The sequence below is a fragment of the Dama dama genome, chromosome 15, assembly GCF_033118175.1.
Source record: "Dama dama isolate Ldn47 chromosome 15, ASM3311817v1, whole genome shotgun sequence".
NCBI classification, from domain to species: domain Eukaryota; kingdom Metazoa; phylum Chordata; class Mammalia; order Artiodactyla; family Cervidae; genus Dama; species Dama dama.
Window position 1 is genome coordinate 26,761,817 of NC_083695.1, and position 22,684 is coordinate 26,784,500.

Consider the following 22,684-nt stretch of genomic DNA (forward strand, 5'->3'; position numbering starts at 1 on the left):
TTTTGTGTGGGAATATAGGCGAGGTTGATTTATGAGTACTTGCATAAGCTTTATAGAACAAGGTAAGAATCCTAGGAATTGAAGAAACCATCATAAACACAAATACCAGTGCCCACGGTCCAGCTTCCTGCCAACTTTCTGCCATAGACACAGAAGGATACATGACACAACAAGGCCTACATCTAAGATCTGGGAGAAGTGCAAGCTCAGATAAAACTAGTATATCTAGGTTTGGGATGCCTTGAATAAACCAACAGACGGACAAATATCTCCTCAGGACCAGGCAAGACAATAGAGAAAGCAAAGTAGTTGCTCTCAAGTATCTGTGATATAATTGGGAAGCTAAGATATAACTCATGATAAAATAGTAACTAACACACAGCAGCATGTATGAAGCACCAGGGGAGGAGTAAAATGAAAAATTGCCACAGTTCAAGAGAAAGATAATATTTATAGATATTTTTTGGTGTTTCACCACCCTCACCCCCATACAGTAGGTAGAATTTAACCTAGCTCCTAGCAGGATCCAGAGAGGCAGGGAAGAATTTTCAAGAGGAATCCAAGGTGAGAAACAACCCCAAATGCTTGCAGTTCTTTATAAAGTGCCCCCTTCTCTCAAGACAAAAAAAAAAATCATCCTGTCATATAAACTAGGGGGTTATTTTGCAGGTTAGAGGCATTTTCTGCTATATTAGGTTTTGAAACTGTATTTTTCCACTTATCTTAGAGCATCTATGGGGGACGGGGGGTGGAAAGAAAGCATCAGCAGGTTAATGTCTACCTTTCACAGAGAGTTTGTTGTTGTTGTTGTTTATAGTTTAAAACAAAACTACTGAAGTATGGAACAAAATTGTGGAAGTCAGGAAAACATATGATGAAACTGATGTTAATTTTTTTAAAAAAAAGCTGTACTATGTATACAATTCCCACTGATTGTTTTATTAAGTTCAGACATCAGAATAGATTTGCTGACAGTTTTTTTCATCTTCAGAGAGGAAAGTTATTATTTTGTTATTTATCATTTTTATGCTTAAGGCTGCTCACTGGTATTTAATCAGCAGGCATAATCTATTTAATTTGATAGATATACATAGAAAAGGTGAAGTGCCTAAAGCTAAATTGCAAATAAGTATCCCATACCAAAATTAGAACTCTCAGTCCTTTTTACTTAGTTGAATATTTGATATCTGAACTGATACTTTCCACCAATAAGCCAACAATTCTAATAATGTGCAAACGCTTCTCTCTCCTTCTTGTTCTCATAGAGTTTATACATTTTTGAGCACCTCAATTTGATTGCATATCAAATCTAGATTAATGTGGCAACAGAAATAATTATTGGAAAATGACTAACAGAGCACTTTAAAAATGCTCAATGCTCTAAGCTCATTTCAGCTATATATTGAATGGTGATACACGAGTGACAAGCAATGGACTCTGCAGAAAAAGATCAGAAGATATGATGGAGTGTTTCAATCAGGAAAAATGTTATAATCATCCATTTCATTTATTGAGAACTTATTATTTCAGGAAACACAAATGCATTATCTCCACAGCTAACAACAAAACTTTAAGGCAGGGATTATTATATCCATTTAACAGACACCAATATTGTAGCTCAGAAAGGTTCATTAACTTGCCCAAGATGCCCATCTAGTAAGTGATGGAGATTGACCCCTTTTTCCCTGTCCTCAGTGGGAGTACCTGGTTCCTGACCCCAGGCCCTTATCATCTCTCACCTTCCATTTTACTGTATTCTCATAACCTTATTTCTTATAAGTGTCAGAAATACACTTATTTCTGCTCCTCCATATGTATTGTTTGGTACTGCCATTGTGAGTAGTTTCAGTCCCTTGGGCCACCATGTCACCAGAGGTCTCTGTGCCTCTGCCTGGAATGATCTTTCTGCTTTTACCCTAAGAGTTCTTACTATTCAAGGCTCAGCTCAGAAGTCTTCTCTTTATGGCCTTTCCTGATCTAGCCTAACAAGGCCGACTGTGCCCTTCTCTGAGGTCAGTAAATAACCCAGTTAAAGGCTGAGCTTACTCATTTTTATGTTTATATACATGGAGGCCTCTTAGAGACTGGGAGTTTCTTGAAAACAGGAACCATGCCTAAATTATCTTTGAATTACCAGTGTCTAGCACAGTTCCTGAAACCGAGTTATATTCAATAAATAGAATACTTATATCATTTTGGATAGAAGCTTAAGCCTGACCCAAAGTGATTGCAAATGACATGGAGCATGTTGATCCTTTGCCCATTCTAACGTAATTTAGGTTGCAGTCAGCACTCTTAAGAATCAAAAGGTTTTCTTCAATGCTACAGAGAGAATTTTTAAAAATTAGAAACCAGAGATTTTTCATGCTACATTTTAGTTAAAAATTAGATCAGTTAGTTTCATTTTGTGTTCATTTCCCTTGTTACATTTATTAATTATCAAAGATATTACTTGGTTTGAACAACTGCTTGCTCCCTATAGTCCATCTGGGCTTTCTTCTCAATAATGCATTGAAGTCATAAGTACTAGATTTATTGCCTCGGTGATTTCCATAGCACAAAGTATGAATTCAGTACAGCACTGAGCAGAAGGGAGAGCTAATGGGTAAGGCAGAAAATGCTTAATCAATATCACTCGTGGCATAAGTTTAAAACCCTAAATCCCCAAGCAGATTTTGTAAAGGGCTGCATTCAAGGCCCCAGTCTCTAGAAATGCATTTACTGTACCATGAAGTTCAGAATCATTTTCTTTCCTCCCAAACTCTTGATTACTCCACAGACCTCTTAAGGATACACTGAGTCTCTGAACAACAATTCAGTTGGCCCACAGGAGAAGAGATCCCTGAAAGAATGAAGTGGGAATATATTATTATTTCCAGAAAAGGCCTTTCCTCCCCACAACACATGATTTTTTGAAAGATAAAATATCAATTTGGGATCAGCAGAGAGGAGAAAATTTCAGAATCTTAATGTTGAAAGAGACCTTACAGATAAGACATCAGCCCTGGAACTGGTAGAAGCACCTTCTAACCTGAGTAGTCCAGAAGGGATGGGCCACAATATCACTGAGTCAAGAGACTGACCAGATCTCGGTGACTAGGAGCCATCTACCTCCTGTATTAACTAAGCAATCATAAATAGGAATTTAACTGGAAAGCTGAATCAGGCAGGCATTTCTGATACAGTCAGGCATTATGACAGAAGCCACCTGTGTGTTCTGACAATAAAGCAGGTGTGCACCAAATGATCAAGAGGTGTGAGTGTGATCAGGGACCCACTTAGCATTCTGATACAAAGACTTCTGCATTATTAAACTTCTGGCACTCTGAATCCCTTTAAATACCCATAGGAACTATCTGATTTATTAGGAGAAAAGTCTTGCTTTCATCCAAACCATGTTGCTAATGTCCTCGGGTAAAAAGAAAGGGTCTAAGGGGTAGCCCCAGTACCATGACACAAATATAAGCCACACAGTTCCTTTTTCATTAAAGACACAGTGAGAAATAAATAATCAGTATAATGATTAGCAAACTGGTCCAATAAATTTTTCGGTGTTCTTTCATGGGGCTACCATCTAGGAAACGTTGTCTCAGTGCTAAAACTATGGTTTTATTTTCCTGTTTTTCCCATCCCCTAGACAGAATGATAGGGCAATGCACTCCAGTACTCTTTCCTGGAAAATCCCATGGACAGAGGAGCCTGGTAGGCTACAGTCCATGGGGTCGCCAAGAGTCGGACATGACTGAGTGACTTCACTTACTTACTTCACTTAGACAGAATGATGCCATCCCAATATGCTATTTTTTATTGCCTACCTCAACACATTTCAACAATGTTCTTGGAAATTCACTTGAATTATATGTGAAATGTTCTTATTTTCTAGATTTTTTCTGTATTTAATTTGTATTTTTAATTTCTCCTTCAGAAGAAGCTAAGAAACATTGTATTATTCAGATACTAGACAGTGATTACAGCTCAACAATAAGACCTTAGTACATTTATTAAGAAACTACAGAGACTTTGTCCTACTCTGTCACTTTTGTATGCCTCAACTTTATGTCCTGTAATAAAAAATTATAAAATCATTAAAATAAACAAATAAGCCATTCAAAATACATTAGTTCTCCCCAAAGGCACTTAGCATGATTCCCATTATATTATTTTGAGAGTTTTATTTACTTATAAAAGTCATAAATATTTTATTAAATTGTAAGCAACTGAAGCAAATTAAAAAAACACATGAAAAAAGAATTAAAATAAAAGGTAAGAAAATCTAATGAGTTCTCTATTCAGTTCATTTCAGTTGCTCAGTCATGTCTGGCTATTTGTAACCCCATGGACTGCAGCACGCCAGGTTTCCCTGTCCATCACAAACTCCGGGAGCTTGCTCAGCTCATGTCCTTCAAGTCCGTGATGACATCCAACCATCTCATCCTCTGTTGTCCCCTTCTCTTCCTGCCTTCAATCTTTCCCAGCATCAGGGTCTTTCCCAATGAATTAGTTCTTCTTATCAGGTGGCTAAAGTATTGGGGCTTCAGCTTCAGCATCAGTCCTTCCGATGAATACTCAGCCTTGATTTCCTTTATGATTGAATGGTTTGATCTCCTTGCAGTCCAAGGAACTTTCGAGAGTCTTCACCAACACCACAGTTCAAAAGCATCAATTCTTCAGCACTCAGCATTCTTTATGGTCCAACTCTCACATCAATACATTACTATTGGAAAAATCATAGCTTTGACTAGCCAGACCTTTGCTGGCAAAGTAATGTCTCTGCTTTTTAATATGCTGTCTGTGTTGGTCATAGCTTTTCTTCCAAGGAGTAAGTGTCTTTTAATTTCATGGCTGTAGTTACCATCTGCAGTGATTTTGGAGCCCAAGAAATAAAGTCTGTCACTGTTTCTATTATTTCCCCATCTATTTGCCATGAAGTGATGAGACTGGATGCCATGATCTTAGTTTTTTGAATGTTGAGTTTTAAGCCAGCTTTTTCACTCCCCTCCTTCACTTTCATCATAGGTTCTTTAGTTCCTGTTACCTTTCTGCCATAAGGGTGGTGCCATCTGCATGTCTGAGGTTATTGATATTTCTTCCAGTAATCTTGACTCCAGCTTATGATTAATCCATCTAAGTATTTTGCATGATGTACTGTGCATATAAGTTAAATTAGCAGGGTGACAATATACAGCCTTGATGTACTCCTTTTCCTATTTGGAACTAGTCCATTGCTCCATGTCCAGTTCTAACTGTTGCTTCTTGACCTGCCTACAGACTTCTCAGGAGGCAGGTCAGGTGGTCTGGTATTCCCATCTCTTGAAGAATTTTCCACAGTTTGTTGTGATCCATACAGTCAAAGGCTTTGGCATAGTCAATAAAGCAGAAGTAGAAGTTTTTCTAGAATGGTTGCTTTTTCTATGACCCAATGGATGTTGGCAATTTGATCTCTGGTTCCTCTGACTTTTCTAAATCCAGTTTGTATATCTGGAAGTTCTCGGTTCATGTTTTGGTGAAGCCTCACTTGGAGAATTTTGAGCATTGCTTTGCTAGCATGTGGGAGATAAGCGCAATTGTCTAGTAGTTTGAACATTCTTTGGCATTGCCTTTCTTTGGGATTGGAATGAAAACTGACCTTTTCCAGTCCTGTGGCCATTGGCCTGTGCTGAGTTTTCCAAATGTGCTGGCATATTGAGTGCAGCACTTTCACAGCATCACCTTTTAGGATTTGAAATAGTTCAACTGAAATTCCATCAGCTCCACTAGCTTTGCTCATAGTGATGCTTCCTATGGCCCATTTGACTTCACACTCCAGGATGTCTGGCTCTAGGTGAGTGATCACACCATCGTGGTTATCTGGGTAATTACAGTCTTTTTTGTATAGTTCTTCTGTGTATTCTTGCCACGTCTTGTTAATGTCTTCTGTTTCTGTTAGGTCCATACTGTTTCTGTCCTTTATTGAGCCCATCTTTGCATGAAATGTTCCCTTGGTATCTCTAATTATCTTGAAGAGAACTCTAGTCTTTCCCATTCTATTGGTTTCCTTTATTGCTTTGCATTGATCACTTAGGAAGGCTTTCTCATCGTTCTTTGCTATTTTGGAACTCCACATTCAGATGGGTATATCTTTCCTTTTTTTTCCTTTGCCTTTTGCTACTCTTCTTTTCTCGGATATTTAAGGCCTCCTCAGACAACCATTTTGCCTTTTTGCATTTTTTTCCCTTGGGGATGGTCTTAATCACTGCCTCCTGTACAATGTCATGAACCTCTGTCCATAGTTCTTCAGGCACTCTGGTCTATCAAATCTAATCCCTTGAATCTATTTGCCACTTCTACTATATAATTGTAAGGGATTTGATTTAGGTCATACCTGAATGGTCTAGTGGTTTTCCCTACTTTCTTCAATTTAAGTCTGAATTTTACAATAAGGAGTTCATGATCTGAGCCACAGTCAGCTCCAGGTCTAGTTTTTGCTGACTGTATAGAGCTTCTCCATCTTTGACTGCAAATAATATAATCAATCTGATTTTGGTACTGACTGTCTGGTGATATCCACATGTAGAGTCCCCTGTGATGAAAAGGACATCTTTTTTTGGTGATACATCTAGAAGGTATGTAGGTCTTTATAAAACTGTCCAACTTCAGCTTCTTTGACACTAGTGATTGGGGCAAAGACATGGATTACTGTGATATTGAATGGTTTGCCTTGGAAATGAACAAAGATCATTCTGTCATTTTTAAAATTGCACCCAAGTACTGCATTTCAGACTCTTTCGTTGACTTGAGGGCTACTCCATTTCTTCTAAGGAATTCTTGCTCACAATATTAGATACAATGATCATCTGAATTAAATTCCCCCGTTCCAGTCCGTTTTAGTTCACTAATTCCTAAAATGTCGATTTAACTCTTGCCATCTCCTGTTTGACCACATCCAATTTGCCTTGATTCATGGATCTAACATTCCAGGTTCCTATGCAATATTGTTTTTTATAGCATCAGTCACATCCACAACTGGGCATTGTTTTCACTTTGGCTCCACATCTTCATTCTTTCTGGAGTTATTTCTCTACTCTTCTCCAGTAGCATATTGGACACCTACTGATCTGGGGAGTTCATCTTTCAGTGTCATATTTTTTGGCTTTTCATATTAGAGTGGAAAATAATCATTTTCCAAGGTCATGCCAGTTCAAAGAAGAGTTGCCTCATTTTGGCAAAACTTCTCAGGGAGTGGATATAATCAGGGGCTCTAGGTTCTAATGTTTCCTTATAAACAAGAATCTGTACTCACAACTAGTATCATTTACCAATTATTTTCTTAAGTTGTTATTTACATATTCAGAATGATAATAGAAGCCCAGAGATGGTAGACAATCTATTCTCACATCTATTGCTCCTGAATTAGCCTCAAATGTGTGGCACAATTCTGTGCATGGAGTGAGAATTTCACAAATCCAAGGGAGGAGGGGTAATAGAAAGAAAATATCAAAGATGTTCCTATTAGGAAAAAGTCACTAACCATTTCATAACACACATACAAACACAGAACTCCTTCCTTATTTACCCTTGGTTTTGCTTTCTGTGGTTTCGGTTACCTGTGGTCCACCATGACACAAAAATATTAAATGAAAAATTCCAAAAAGAGGCATTTCGTAAGTTTTAATTTGTGGGCCATTCTGAGTAGTGTGATGAAATCTCTTGCCCTCTATCTCAGGACCACCAGAAACGCAAATCATCTCTTAATCCAGCATATCCACACTGTACACGTTATCTGACCATTAGTCACTTAGCAGCTATATCCATTAACTGATCAGCTTTAGAAGTATCCCAGTGTGTGCTCAAGTAACACTTATTTAACTTAATATTGCTCTCAAAGCACAAGAGGAGTGATGCTGGCAATTTGGGTAGTCGCTTACTATGCTTAAAGTTATAAACTAAACTTTACCTTAGATGTGTATGTATAGCAAACAACAAACAACAAACAGTATATATACGATTCAGTACCATCTATGATTTCAGGCATATACTGAATGCCTGTTTCTAAGACACACACAGGTCTTAGAATACCCTGTGGATAAGGCGGGGCTAGTATATATATACTTTTATACATAATATGCCTATAGTATATAACATAAACTAATGTTTGTCATAAATTATGTTATACACTATACTTATATATTTTATATAATATAGCATGCTCATTATTCCATATAATATCAGAAACCCATTAAGAGATTTAAAAGAGTTTAAAACTAAACTTGAGGGGAGAGAATCGATATTAAGTGTGTGTATGTATTAGTTGCCCAGTTATATCCGACTCTGTGACCCCATGGACTGTAGTTACCAGGCTCCTCTGTCCATAGTATTCTCCAGGCAAGAAAACTGGAGTGGGTTGCCATTCCCTTCTCTAGGATATCTTCCCCACCCAGGAATCAAACCCTGGTCTCCTGCAAGGGCAGGTGGATTCTTTATCATCTGAGCCACCAGGGAAGCCCTATTAGGAGTATATTCATTGAAAAATTAATTTGTAATTCCACTCTAAGTTTTATTCAAGTGACATCTTCCTTAGTAACCTTGAGAAAACAAAAATCATTTTGACCCCCTAGATTAGATTTTCTAACCTTTACATTAGATTTCTTTAATCAGAAATTTCTGCAAAATTGGTGACCTGTTCTTCACTTTGAATCTTGACACTGTGATTATAGATACTGCAACACTTTCATAGGGCTTCCCTGGTAGCTCAGTTGGTAAAGAGTCTGCCTGCAGTGTAGGAGACACAGGTTAAATCCCAGGAAGGCTATAATACTTTCATAATAGATACTTAAATAATATGAAAATGATGAATTGTTAACAACATTCATAATGCTAATAGGTTAAACTTTTCATGCAAAAGCCCATATCCCTTAGGGAATCTATCTGGAGTACATATCTAAATACAAGTTTCATCCTATTCTTCATCACTGATCTTATATCATTCAAATTATAGATTAGCAGTATAAATAATACAACCCAAAAATAAGAAACCAATAATAAAACACTCACATAAAGCCCCCTCATGTTGTTTGATATTTGTGCCTTTATTGCTGAATGTCCAGCTGGGTTAAAAGAAGCTAAAGCATATTCTTTCAGTCCAGTAACTTGATGATAGTGAAGACTGTTATGCAACCTCAGGCTTGCATTTTACTGCCCAAATATGGCCTAAAATATTTTTAATTTTTTTATTGCATTTGATATCTATTTTGTACCTTGAGTTGAAACCAAATCATTAAACTGTTAATAAAATAAAGTGAACCATTAAGAAACAACACCTCACATTTTCTCTTTATGTAGCTTATTTTTAATTAGTTTAATCAAACTCATGGTTGAAAACATATCATCTGCACATATGCAGAGCTGATAACACTGATCAAAGATACAACCATCATTAACTTGTTCATTATTACTAAGGAACTAGTGTCAGACATACTACATCCTATGAAGTATAGTAACAAAAAATGAACCCTAGAAAATGACAGTTTGTAAATGCTAGGTATAGCTGTGAAAAAAAACAGATACCAAAATTAAGGGAGACAACACAAGTAAAACACTGAGAAGATCTAGATACTCCCCAACCCCGACATTACTTCCAGTCAGTCCAAAGATAGTCACCACTCACAAATCTACACATGTTAACACAGGTTAGAAGCTGATCTGTATTTAAGTGTCACCAAGAAGTGTGTTGTTGTTTTTGTTGTTGTTTAGCCACTAAGTCAATGTCCAATTCTTTTGCAACCCCAAGGACTAAGTCAATGTCCAATTCTTTTGCAACCCCAAGGACTGTATCTTGTCAGACTCCTTTGTCCGTGGAATTTCCCAGGCAAGAATACTGGAGTGGGTTCAGTCACTCAGTTGTGTCCAGCTCTTTGCTATACCATGGACTGCAGCATGACAGGCTTCCCTGTCCTTCACTATCTTCAGGAGTTTGCTCAAACTCATGTCCATTGAGTCAGGGATGCCATCCAACCATCTATCCTTCCATCACCCTGTTCTCCTGCCCCAATCTTTCCCAGCATCAGAGTCTTTTCCAGTGAGTCAGCTCTTTGCATCAGCTGGCCAAAGTACTGGAGCTTCAGCATCCATATCAGTCCTTCCAATGAATATTCAGGGATGATTTTCTTTAGGATTCACTGATTTGATCTCCTTTCTGTCCAAAGAACTCTCAAGAGTCTTCTCCAGCACTACAGTTCACTTTTGAACTGTGTCAATTATTAAACACTCAGGCTTATTTATGGTCCAACTCACACATCTGTACATGACTACTGGAAAAATGATAGCTTTGACTAGATGGACCTTTGTTGGCCAAGTGATGTCTCTACTTTTTAATATACTGTCTAGGTTTGTCATAGCTTTGCTTCCAAGAAGCAAGAGTGTTTTAATTTCAAGGCTGCAGTCACTGTTTACAGTGATTTTAGAACCCAAGAAAATGAAGTCTATCAGTGTTTCCATTTTTTTTTCTATTTGCCATGATGATAGGACTGGTTTCCATGATCTTCATTTTTTAAAATGCTGAATTTTAGCCAGCTTTTTCATTCTCTTCTTTCACCTTCATCAAGAGGCTCTTGCGTTCCTCTTCACTTTCTACCATAAAGGTGATGTCATCTACGTATCTGAGACTACTGATATTTTTCCAACCAATCTTGATTCCAGCTTGTGATTCATCCAGCCTGGCATCTCTCATGATATACTCTGCATATAAGTTAAATAAGCAGGATGACAATATACAGCCTTGGCATACTACTTTCCCATTTTGAACCATTCCATTGTTCCATGTATGGTTCTAACTGTTTCTTCCTGGACTGCATACAGGTTTCTCAGGAGGCAGGTAAGGTCATCTGGTATCCCCATCTCCTGAAGAATTTTCCAGTGTGTTGTGTTCCACACAGTCTAAGGGTTTAGTGTAGCCAATGAAGCAGAAGTAGATGCTTTTCTGGAATTCTCTTGCTTTTTCTATGATCCAACAGATATTGGCAATTTGATCTCTCATTCCTCTGCCTTTTCTAAATCCAGCTTGTACATCTAGAAGTTCTCTGTTTACTGTTGAAACCTAGCTTGAAGGATTTTGAGCATTACCTTGCTAGCATGTGAAATGAGTGCAATTGTGTAGTAGTTTGAACATTCTTTGGCATTGCCCCTCTTTGGGATTGGAATGAAAATTGACATTTTCCAGTCCTGTGGTCACTACTGAGTTTTCCAAATTTGCTGGTATGTTGTGTGCAGCACTTTAACAGCATCATATTTTAAGATTGAATATAGCTCATTTGGAATTCCATCAACTCCACTAGCTCATAGTAATGCTTCCTAAGGCCCACTTGACTTCACATTCCAGGATGTCTGGCTATGAGTGTCTACACTATTGTGGCTATTCAGGTCATTTAGACCTCTTTTTGTACATTTCTTCTGTGTATTCTTGCCACCTCTTCTTAATCTCTTCTGCTTCTGTTAGGTCCTTACCGTTTCTGTCCTTTATTGATGATGTCAAGAACAATATTGCATAGGAACCTGGAATGTAAGGACCATGAATCAAGGCAAATTGGATGCGCTCAAATAGAAGATGGCAAGAGTTAACGCTGACATTTTAGAAATCAGTGAACTAAAATGGATGGGAATGGGTGAATTTAATTCTGATGACCATTATATCTACTACTATGGGCAAGAATCCTTTACAAGAAATGGAGTAGCCCTCATACTCAACAAAAGAGTCTGAAATGCAGTACTTGGATGCAATCTCAAAAACGACAGAATGATCTTGGTTCTTTCCAAGGCAAACCATTCAAAAGCATAGTAATCCAAGTCTATGCCTCAACCACTAATGCCAAAGAAGCTGAAGTTGAATGGTTCTATGAAGACCTACAAGACCTTCTAGAAGTAACACCAAAAATAGATGCCCTTTTCATCATAGGGGACTAGAATATAAAAGTAGGAAGTCAAGAGACACATGAAGTAACAGGCAAGGTTGGCCTTGGAGTACAAAATGAAGCAGGGCAAAGGCTAACAGAGTTTTGCCAAGAAAATGCACTGGTCAGAGCAAACATCCTCTCCAACAACACAAGAGATGACTCTATACATGGACATCACCAGATGGTCAATATTGAAACCAGAATGACTATATTCTTTATAGCCAAAGATAGAGAAGCTCTATACAGTCCGCAGAAATAAGACCTGGAGCTGACTGTGGCTCAGATTATGAGCTCGTTATCGCAAAATTCAGACTTAAAGAAAGTATGGAAAATCACTAGACCATTCAGGTATGACCAAAATAAAATTCATTATGATTATATAGTGGAAGTGACAAATAGATTGAAGGGATTAGATCTGATATACAGAGTCCCAGAAGGACTATGGATGAGGGTTCATAACATTGTACCCAAGCCATCCCCAAGAAAAAAACACACAGCAAGACAAAATGGTTGTCTGAGGAGGCCTTACAAATAGCTGAGAAAAAAAGAGAAGCTAAAGGTAAAAGAGAAAGGGAAAGATATAACCATCTGAATGCAGAGTTCCAAAGAATAGCAAGGAGAGATAAGAAACCCTTTTAAGTAAACAGTGCAAAAAAAAAAAAACAAAAACAAAAACGAAAACTGGAGTAGGTAAGGGATAAAACCTGCATCTTCTGCATTGGCAGGTGGATTCTTTACCAGTAAGCCTCCTGGAAAGACCAAGAATTATTTTACTGCACTATAATAAAAGCTATATTGTCAGTACTTACCTTTTTTAATGTTCCTAACATTTATGTCATATAAAATTCAAAAAGAGAACAATGAATATTACATTAATAATATGTTATAATTATGCTAAATCATTAATAATAAACTAGATACGCATATTAGCTCATTCTTATCTGAAGATCTGATTTCACCCTACAAACATTAACTTTGTGAGAAGCAATTCTTTTCCCTGCCAGTGTTTCCACTAACAAGAACTTTCAAATTTTTACTAATAAACAGTGCGCATAACCCCTGTGATGTGTTTATTCTCTATCAAATTTACAGTCATGATTACTAGATAATGTTAAGATAAATTAAATAATAGCTATATGTATATATGACTGGCCAGGTCAGCTCAAAAACAGTATCTATACAAAGCTCACAGCAAAGACAGGTATTTCCTTCAACTTCCTCCATACATATCTAGGAAAAAAGGAGTGTTTTACAACTGCTTGATTTTGAAGTCAGGGAGTTGGTTTTGTTCATTCAGGATCCCAAGAGTACTCAATAATGGATGGATGGATGGATGAATAGATGGATGGATGGAAGGAAGGAACAATACATATTGATACTTATGTGCATATATTCAAGAAATTAAATTCTGAATTTCATAGAAATTAAATTCTGAATAAATTCATAGCAGAATCTCATTCCTACAGAATCAAATTCATCTGAGGAATTTTCATCAAATAAATGTTATTTGAACTAAATCTCCAAGTGCAGGATTTTCATGCAGTTGAGCAGATATACATACAGTATTGAGCTTCCCTGGTGACTCAAATGGCAAAGAAACCCCTTGCAATGCAGGAGACCAAGCTTTGATCCCTGGGTTGGGAAGTTCCTCTGGAGAAGGGAATGGCTACCCATTCCAGTATTCTTGCCTGAAGAATTCCACAGACAGATGAGCCTGGCGGGCCACAGTCTATGGGGTTGCAAGAGTCAGACACGACTCACTAACTAACCATATACAGTATCAACTCATTTAGTTTGGAGATAATTTCAACCAAAATCTGAATTAATTTAATAATAAAGTTGAAGAGAAGCTATAGCATCATTTGAAAGCCTATTTATTTGGAAGACAGCTACAAGGATTTATATAATCCTGAGGTACTGTCCCATAGGTTCTAGACAGAAATAATAAAGTTGGAATATCAAGGTCCTACCAATGCAGGACAACTCACTAGATCACGTATGTAAGAAACAGAGAACCTGTTTTGTGAAGAATGCCAAAACGACAGTAAGCTGGTGAGGAAGAAAAAGCCATAGGATGTTGGAAATCATGACAGAAAACCAAATGTAATGCCAGTGGTCAGGGAAATCCTATTTAGAACCTCTCTATGAAGCTAAAGTGTACTGCCAGTCACAGACAGAGTTCATCAGTTACTTGTAGCAATACTAAACACTGTTATTTGTTTGCCTTGTAGTATTTATTATAATTGGTGATTTTCATTCTCACATATTTATACAAATCTAGATTAAAAATACCAATTGCTGTATCATTATAAGATCTTCAAGTGAACTGCTATGACAATTTACAGTAAAAAGAAAAAGCATGAGATTGTTTTCAAACTGATTAGCAACTGTACCTCATTGCACAACCATATGAAAAAAACACATTTGGAAACATAGGAGCAAGATTAGTGGGGCCTTTGAGCCATAATCTCAATTTGGATTCCATTCACTTTACCTGGCAACAGAGCCAATTTAGCAGGCATCAGGCTGTGCAGAAGATTTTCATGTAAATGAAAACAGTTTGGGGCATTTTGCTTTCCCTCAGTAAAAGTGAAATATCACTTTCCACTGGAACTACAAAAATAAACCAGAGGTTAACATAGAAGTATCCGGGGCAGAGTCCATTACCGGGAGAACTAATTTGGCAGGTGCAACAACCTCTTGGAGATCATGGGCCATGATTCTAGTGAGTACTAACAAGTGAAACATGCAGGTGTAGAAGGGATTAAAGGACAAAGCACAGATATAACATTCTGAAATTCATAGGAGTAAAATCACCAAATTAAGAATAATCATTGTATTTTCAATATTGTTTTTTAACATTTTATATATTTCAAATTTAAACTAATTCCTTATATATATTTAAACTAATATCTTTACATAATTCTTTAAAGATCTCAACAACACTGAGATCTTTAAATAAAATTAATAAAAACTTTTAAAGAATTGAAATAACAAATGAAGAATTTCCCAAACATTACAATGCAGCTCTATGTGACTCATGATTAGTGTGGATTTTTGAAATTCATTGTAGCCCTCTACCTCTATCCTAGAATCATAATGACCTGGCCTTGACATCAAAAGACTTTAACAGATTATCTCAGTCACACAGTTCCCATAAAGCCCGGTCATCCATGGCATGGGTTATATGTAAGAATTTAAAAGTATAAAAAGCTAGTTTTGTTTTCTAAGTTTAAGGGTAGCATAACATAAATTTAGGCTCTTAATTACTTCCTGAAAATGCTTCTTTAAATAAATTACTAGTAGAATCAAGATAACTAAAATTAATGCTGCAACAATCTATTGTGCTCACATGAATTAACCATTAGAATGCTTAAGAGTACCAGAGATAGATTGCTCTTCAAACAAAAGTGTAAAATATATTATCTTTGTGGGAGGGTCTATAAAAGTAACTATTGAATCACTTCTCCAGCAATATTGACTCTGGCCAATAATTCTGGAAAATAGCAAAACTATTTTCAAATAAAGATTAGTTTGCTTTGCACTCACAAAGGATAAATAACATAGTCAGCAGAATCAGCCAGTCAGAGCAGAGTACAAACACACACACACACACATCCTTATATATGCACACATTTGTCTCCTAGCTCACTCCTCCATTGCCTTCCTTTCCTCTCTTGCATATTTGTCTGTCTCCCCACTAGTCTATGATTTTGTTAGAAAGCAGAAATTATACCTTATTTATATTTCTTTCTGTACTTCCCCACTTCTGCACTCCAGCACTTACCTATAACTCTTTTCCATACAGAAAGAAATCAAAACAAGTATCATTTAACATAAAACAAAATAATCAGATTAACTCAGGTTTCTAACTTTTGAATCTTGTATTAAGAAAAACTAACATCATTTAATTGAAAAAATTTCTACCAATTTCCAAATCAACACAGATATCTAGCTTTAAAATCCCTAAAGGTCTCCCTAAATAATCTTAGACATATTTTATCTGGGACTATAACTAAGAATCCTGTCCCAATCTAGAGTGTTCTCCAGATTAGACCCTTCCCCTTACACTTGAATTTGCCCAGTATGAGCTTAGTAAAAGCAGAGAGCTCTGATTTTGAGTTGTCATCACCATCTACCCACATCATGAATCCCTGATCAACCTCAGGTTTCTTTCCTGAGGACCCGAAGTGTAAAGCAATATCATAAAGCTAAAGTGTAGCTTTGCAAATCATAGTGTTTTCCATACTGAAAATTAAGGCTCAGTGTTGACAATCGATGTCAATAGTACCAGACACATTATACTCTGCTCACCTCTCTAGACTCAAAAGCCATTGTGATTTAGATAACATGAGGAATAAGCAATAAAGCATATTGGTTAAGAAGTCAGGAAACCACTTCTGTAATTCACTAGATAAGTGAATTTAACTAATTAAACTATCTAAATCTTAGTTTTTTTCAACTATAAAACAGGAATAATTATATTTACCTTATAACAACCGTGGGAGGCTTAAATAAGATGACCTAAGTCCACCATGTAGCATGTCAGAGACAAGTCCAGGCAGGAGTTGACCAAGAGATGGAATAAGTGCCACAGCCACTCAGGTGGCAAGAAACCACTGTGGAAATCCCAAAGAATTAAGGCAGGATCAGAGGCAACATCTAGGCAGGCTTTGACACCCTTACAGTGAACCAAGCTTCAATGTGACAGTTTCTTATACTACTTTTCCATTCATTTTATCAACTGCTTGAATACTTAGAAACCAAAATAGTAATTAATCATAAAATATTCAAGATTCAAGCCAGCAGAAAAGATATATTCTATCAAGTTTCTTAATGTTACTCAAATAATACCAATGAATAATATCAAAGACACAACTTTCTATGTTTACCATAATTAAAGCTACCAAAGCCTGTACACAAAACTCATGTTTGGTAGCACTGAAACAAATGTTTCTAACCAATCCCCAAATACATATCAAGTTGCACATACTCTAATGGAAACAAAGTCTGTCTGGAAAACTTCCATAAGCTTATGTAAATCAAAAGTAGAGGCATCAAGATAAGTAAGAATAAAGTTATTATCAAGTGCATTTTGAAAAAAGTTAAAACACTTTAAATAAATTGGGAAATGTATAAGCAGTGGTATAATACACATGTATTTATACTCACATATATCTATATGTTTATAAGAAATAGTGTTTATAAGGAAGCCAATTTCCCAGAATAATGTATATTTCAAATCTTATTTCTTTGCAAAGACAGAGTAATGTTTCAGACATGATAAAGAAAAAGAAAAAAAAAAGCATTTACTATTTTCTACATACTGCTTACATTTAATTAAACAGAAATATAGCTAATCTCTAGAAATGAATTTACAAATATTTAGTTCTCTTTATAGCTGTACTGATTAGGCATACTATTTATGCAATCGCTAAAACAAACAAGGTTATACTATTTTGAGCCAAGATAATGGCAACAGAAATAAGAGAAGCAGTGCATGCAGAAGATCCATGTCACTCACGTCAGTAAAGTTACTGACAAATAATGGGACATTTGGAACAAGGGACAAGAAGAGCCAAATGGACCGGCAAAGCTGACTTAAACTGATGTTCCCCAAAACAGAATAAGGGCCATGGGAAGAAGTTAGGTTGGATCCAGAGGTAATGAGCCCAATCTGAGACAAATTTAGAGACAAATTAGAAAAACACTATTAACTGAAAAAATAATGCTTGTTTCTTTTTATTTATTTATTTTATTTTACAGTATTGTATTGGTTTTGCTGTACATTGACTTGAATCCACTATGGTTAACAGGTAGAAATAAACTCAGTTGAAAATTTCTTAAATTTAGAAGAAAAACAAATGCAATATAATAGACCCCTGAATTACAACATAAAATGAAGAAAAATATGTCTTGATAGTGATAAAGGCTAGGTCTCAAAAAATTAATTCCTTCATGAAGCAAGTCTGTTTTTTTCACTGCATGCAAATTATTGAAAAAACAAAACCCTGTTAGCTACAAAAAAATTTAAGTATCAATCTTTCAACAACCCACAAACGTAGAATACTTGTTAGGTAAGATTGGCCTTATAAAAATGGAAGACTTCCCCTGTGATATATGGGAACAGTGTGAGCATTCTGCTTAATGAAAATCAATAGAAATATTTATAATTACAAAAAACTCTACTCAGAAATAACACTTAACAAGCAAAAATTTCCTATATTTTGCAATTCTAGAGAAAGAAAAAACAACAGCCTTTTTCTATTCCCTCTCAAAAAATGGGCTGTCATTTTTGTTCTGTAGAGTACTTACTGTACTTAAAATAATCTTTGCTATCCTACAGAAAAGATGTTTAAATGGCTTGTAACTAACTAGAATATGAACGATATACATTAATGTACAAATGTATTTGTACAAATGTATTTGTACAAATACACATAGATGTCATTTTGCAGTGAGTACAGAATTATTAAAATGACCATTTTTATGTAATCACAAATTGGAAACTTTAAAAAGCTATTCCTTCCCCTTAAAGTCACAAGAGTCCCATTTTAAGTAAATGGGAAAAAATACTGAATAATGAGTTACTTTTATTCATCTAATATTATAAAATTTGTGTGTGTGAAAGGTACATATAAGTGACGCTGAGAGAGACACTGGAAAATAACTGCTTAGGCAATATCATTAATGTAAAGAAATAACTAGTTTCAGTTCAATTCAGTTCAGTCGCTTAGTCGTGTCCGACTCTTTGCGACCCCATGAATGGCAGCACGCCAGGCCTCCCTGTCCATTACCAACTCCCGGAGTTTACTCAAAGTCATGCCCATCGAGTCGGTGATGCCATCCAGCCATCTCATCCTCTGTCGTCCCCTTCTCCTTCTGCCCCCAATCCCTCCCAGCATCAGGGTCTTTTCCAATTAGTCAACTCTTCGCATGAGGTGGCCAAAGTACTGGAGTTTCAGCATCAGTCCTTCCAATGAACACCCAGGACTGATCTCCTTTAGGATGGACTGGTTGGAAAGACTAGAAATTTTTCCTGAGGGGAATTTCCTAAATAATGGGTTAGCTACTATCTCCATCATTAGAATAGCATATAATGATTTCTTAGCTCAGACTCTAGATTATATTCCTTTGTGGAGATTTAAGTTTTCATATGCCTGGATCTCTGTAAGTTATGTCTTAAGAATAATTAACTCATCTGAAAAATACTTACCTAAAGCAATGAAGAAAACCACAAGTAATTAAAAACAGGAGTTTATCAGATTAAAATTCACTGAAAGAAACTGTTCTCAGAAAGATAGGACAAGAAGATTCTACAGATACTTTAAATAGAGCCCTGATCAAAAGGTCTGGGGAAGCAGAGCCTTCTTAGATTTATATCACCTACTGTGCTTCTTAAGACAATTCTGACTAGCTAGTCAGGCACTCAAGTTTGCTGTTCATCTTCATTTTATAAAATAACATATTTGGGTCATCTTCAGGTAGGTTGACTAAGTGATTTATTTTCCAAAATGGGGCAAAAGCATAAACTGGGACTGCGCTGGTGAACACTCTGCCCATAGGGGAGAGCTGGGCTGTGTGCCTCTCCTGCTTCAGCATATTAATACAAATCAGTTAAAAATGGAGAAAGGGACCAAGACAGAGAAGATGAATAGAGAACAGCCAGGTCAGACCGGAAAGGGCAAAGAAAACAAGGGGCACAAGTCCTGTGACTGCTGACTGTGTGAGGAAGGGAGGGGCTGTTGTGCTTACTGACTCAGACAAGAAGGATGTACATGGGTTGGATCTGAGTCTCAAGGTACTTGTTTAGTGGCAGTGAATAGCTTCCCCATCACTGTGCTGTGCTGGGCTGTGCTTGGTCACTTCCGTCGTGTTTGAATCTCTGTGACCCTATGGACTATAGCCCACCAAGCTCCTCTGTCACTGGGATTCTCCAGGCAAGAATACTGAAGTGGGTTGCCATTTCCTTCTCCAGGGGATCTTCCTGACCCAGGGTTCCAACCCACATCTCACGACGTTTCCTGCATTGGCAGGAGGATTCTTTACCACGAAGGCCACCTGGAAAGCAGTCAGCTGCTGTGTGTGTGTGAGTGTGTGTGTGTGTAAATAATCTCTCTCCATATGGGCATCCCTGGTGGCTCAGTGGGGAAGAATCAGCCAGGAATGCAGGAGATGCAGGTTCAATCCCTAAATCGGGATGATCCCCTAGAGAAGGAAACAGCAACCCAATTCAGTATTCTTGCCAGAGGAGCCTGGTGGGCTACAGTCCAAGGGTTGCAAGAGTCGGACACAACCTACCAACTAAACAACAATGAATAGGTGTGGTGTACACCTATTTATATTTTATACAATAACAAATATGAAATAATTGTCTAAAACTAATGTATCATCAAATTTGCATTTCCATACCTGATTTAAACAATATGAAATCACAAGTAATTGGCCACAAGATTATGTTCATTTATGTACAATACTTACATGCTGTATATATGTGTATGTCAATATATGTGTGTATTCCTTATAAATATACATGTGAATGTAACTAATCCTCTTAGATTTTCGAAGTCAATAAGTCAACCTGGGAAAATCTACTATGATGTTATATTCACATCACATTTAGTTGTTAAATTCTACTTACTAATAAAAGTGAGTATGTTATTTTCTTGATATTAAGATATCACCAGCTTTAAGAATCACTTTCAGTTTCAGAGAAGAAAATACATGTTAGACATCCACACTGATGATAAGAACCATCCCAATTTCAGAAAGATTAAAATGTGAAAAATATGACTCGACATTTAGAAAGTACAACTAAGGAGTTAGGAGTTTTAAAATAAAACATATCCCCAAATAAGAAACTCTCTAAAGAAAATATGTGGGATTTTAAAATAAACAATGAGAGCTAATTACTTAATTGATATGATTCAAATTAAGACTTGCACTCCGGATACCAGTAGCCTCCAGATACTAAATCAAGCCGGACCTTGTGTGTGTAGACACACACACAGAATAAAAGTATCATGTTTTGTTATTTTTCATAAATCATCACCATAGAAATTATGAATTATTCACAGTAGAGTTAATTCCAAGTAAGCCAGGAATGATACAGCATACATAAAGTTTCCATGACAAATAAGAATAAGTATGTAAAATCCTACAGATATACGACCCATAATGCATTACAGAGCATTGATTTCCCAGAGGCTAATGTTAAACTCACACACACAATAACAGCTCTATTTTCATTCTCTCCTGTAACTCAAATGTATTCATGGTCCACAATTACTTTTGCATAATAGTATATTTCAGTTATCTGGGCTATTTCATCTGTAACAATAGGAGTTCTTCCTTATTTTAAATGAGCATCTTTGGAAGCATCCTATTATTTTCTATATAATCTTTCAATCACTTTGATCATTCTTTAAAGTGTATGGCATCTTTTATTCACACATCAGATAACATGCTTCAGATTTTTTAAAAATCCACATATTAATAAATAGCAAGGATTCTCAGGAATGTAATTTTAAGTATAGGATTACATTTCTGTCTCCAAGGACTAAGCTCTACACATTTGAGACACTGAAATGTTCACAATAAAAAGAAATAATAATCTCAAAAGAAGTGAGTATTTTTATTTAAGAGAAAACAAGCAAATGATAGATCAACTAATTTTTACTAAAGGAAAACTAAATAAAGGTAGAAGGATACAGATGTAAAGAGAAGAGACAAAAATGGTTCTTATGGATGGAGAAAAGGACTAAGAAAGTAAACAAAGAGTTAATGAATAAAACGTGGGCATTCTATTTTTCTTAGCTTTGGGCTCCGATCTTAGCTGAGATTAGAAACAAATTTGTCTGATATGCTCTAACAGAAATATATTTTATCCACCACCAAACAAGAATGGGGGAAGTTTTTATCCAAGGTAATTCAACAATATGAATAAATAATTAGGATATTAAACAGAGATCAAGGCTGAAGATTCTTCAAAACTGCCTACTTTTTAGAACAATTTTTTTATCTTATTGAAAAAATGGGAATAATCTCTAGACTTTGACACCTGATTACATTTCAGTCTGCCTTTTGTCTATAACACATGTGTTTCTCTTATGCTCACAATGGTCACTCTTGTTTTTTCTTCATATTTTGAGAAATTGCTTCCTTTCATTAAGCTGCAATCAGCAAAAGAGTCCCTTCCACATTTTATATATATCCATATATATATATATATATATATCCATATATATATATTACTGATGCCTTCAAACTAGCATCATCCTTTGTTGCTTTTAGACCATAATAGGAGCCATAGATTCTTCCTGGGAGTTCTCCAAACTTTAGCTCAAGATACAGACATTAAAGTATCAAAGAATCCTCATGGCAAAATAAATATTAAGAAGTTACTGATCAGAGATACATAGTCACAATATGTACCAACAGTGATTGAGCTGTGACACACGAACAGGGGTACAAGATTATTTCCAAAATCATGGCAGTCAGGCACCATCACTGCTATTTTCCAAAAGAGCATGTATGGGAGTACAGAAAAGATGCTTTTTAAAAAAGACATCATGAAGATAACCCTACTCTTTATTTCATAGCATGTTACAATGTTATAGATTTTTACAATAATATTAAGCTACAGTATCCAGATTATATGAAACTTTAAAATGCAAAAAAAAAAATAAAAATAAAAAGAAGTTATTGAGTAAAATGAGCCAGAATGACTTGCCTAGACAATTCTCTTCTGCAGTGGCTCT

General features: G+C 36.3%; 2 protein-coding genes across 2 annotated transcripts in view; one reads left to right on the forward strand and one right to left on the reverse strand.

Annotated features, from left to right (window-relative positions):
- CTNNA3 (catenin alpha 3) overlaps nucleotides 1–22,684 on the reverse strand; it is a 1,844,203-nt gene that overhangs the window by 1,205,953 nt on the left and 615,566 nt on the right. The gene's annotated exons all lie outside the window — the stretch shown is intronic.
- The window catches only part of LRRTM3 (leucine rich repeat transmembrane neuronal 3), a 194,612-nt gene that overhangs the window by 170,878 nt on the left and 1,050 nt on the right, over nucleotides 1–22,684 (forward strand). The gene's annotated exons all lie outside the window — the stretch shown is intronic.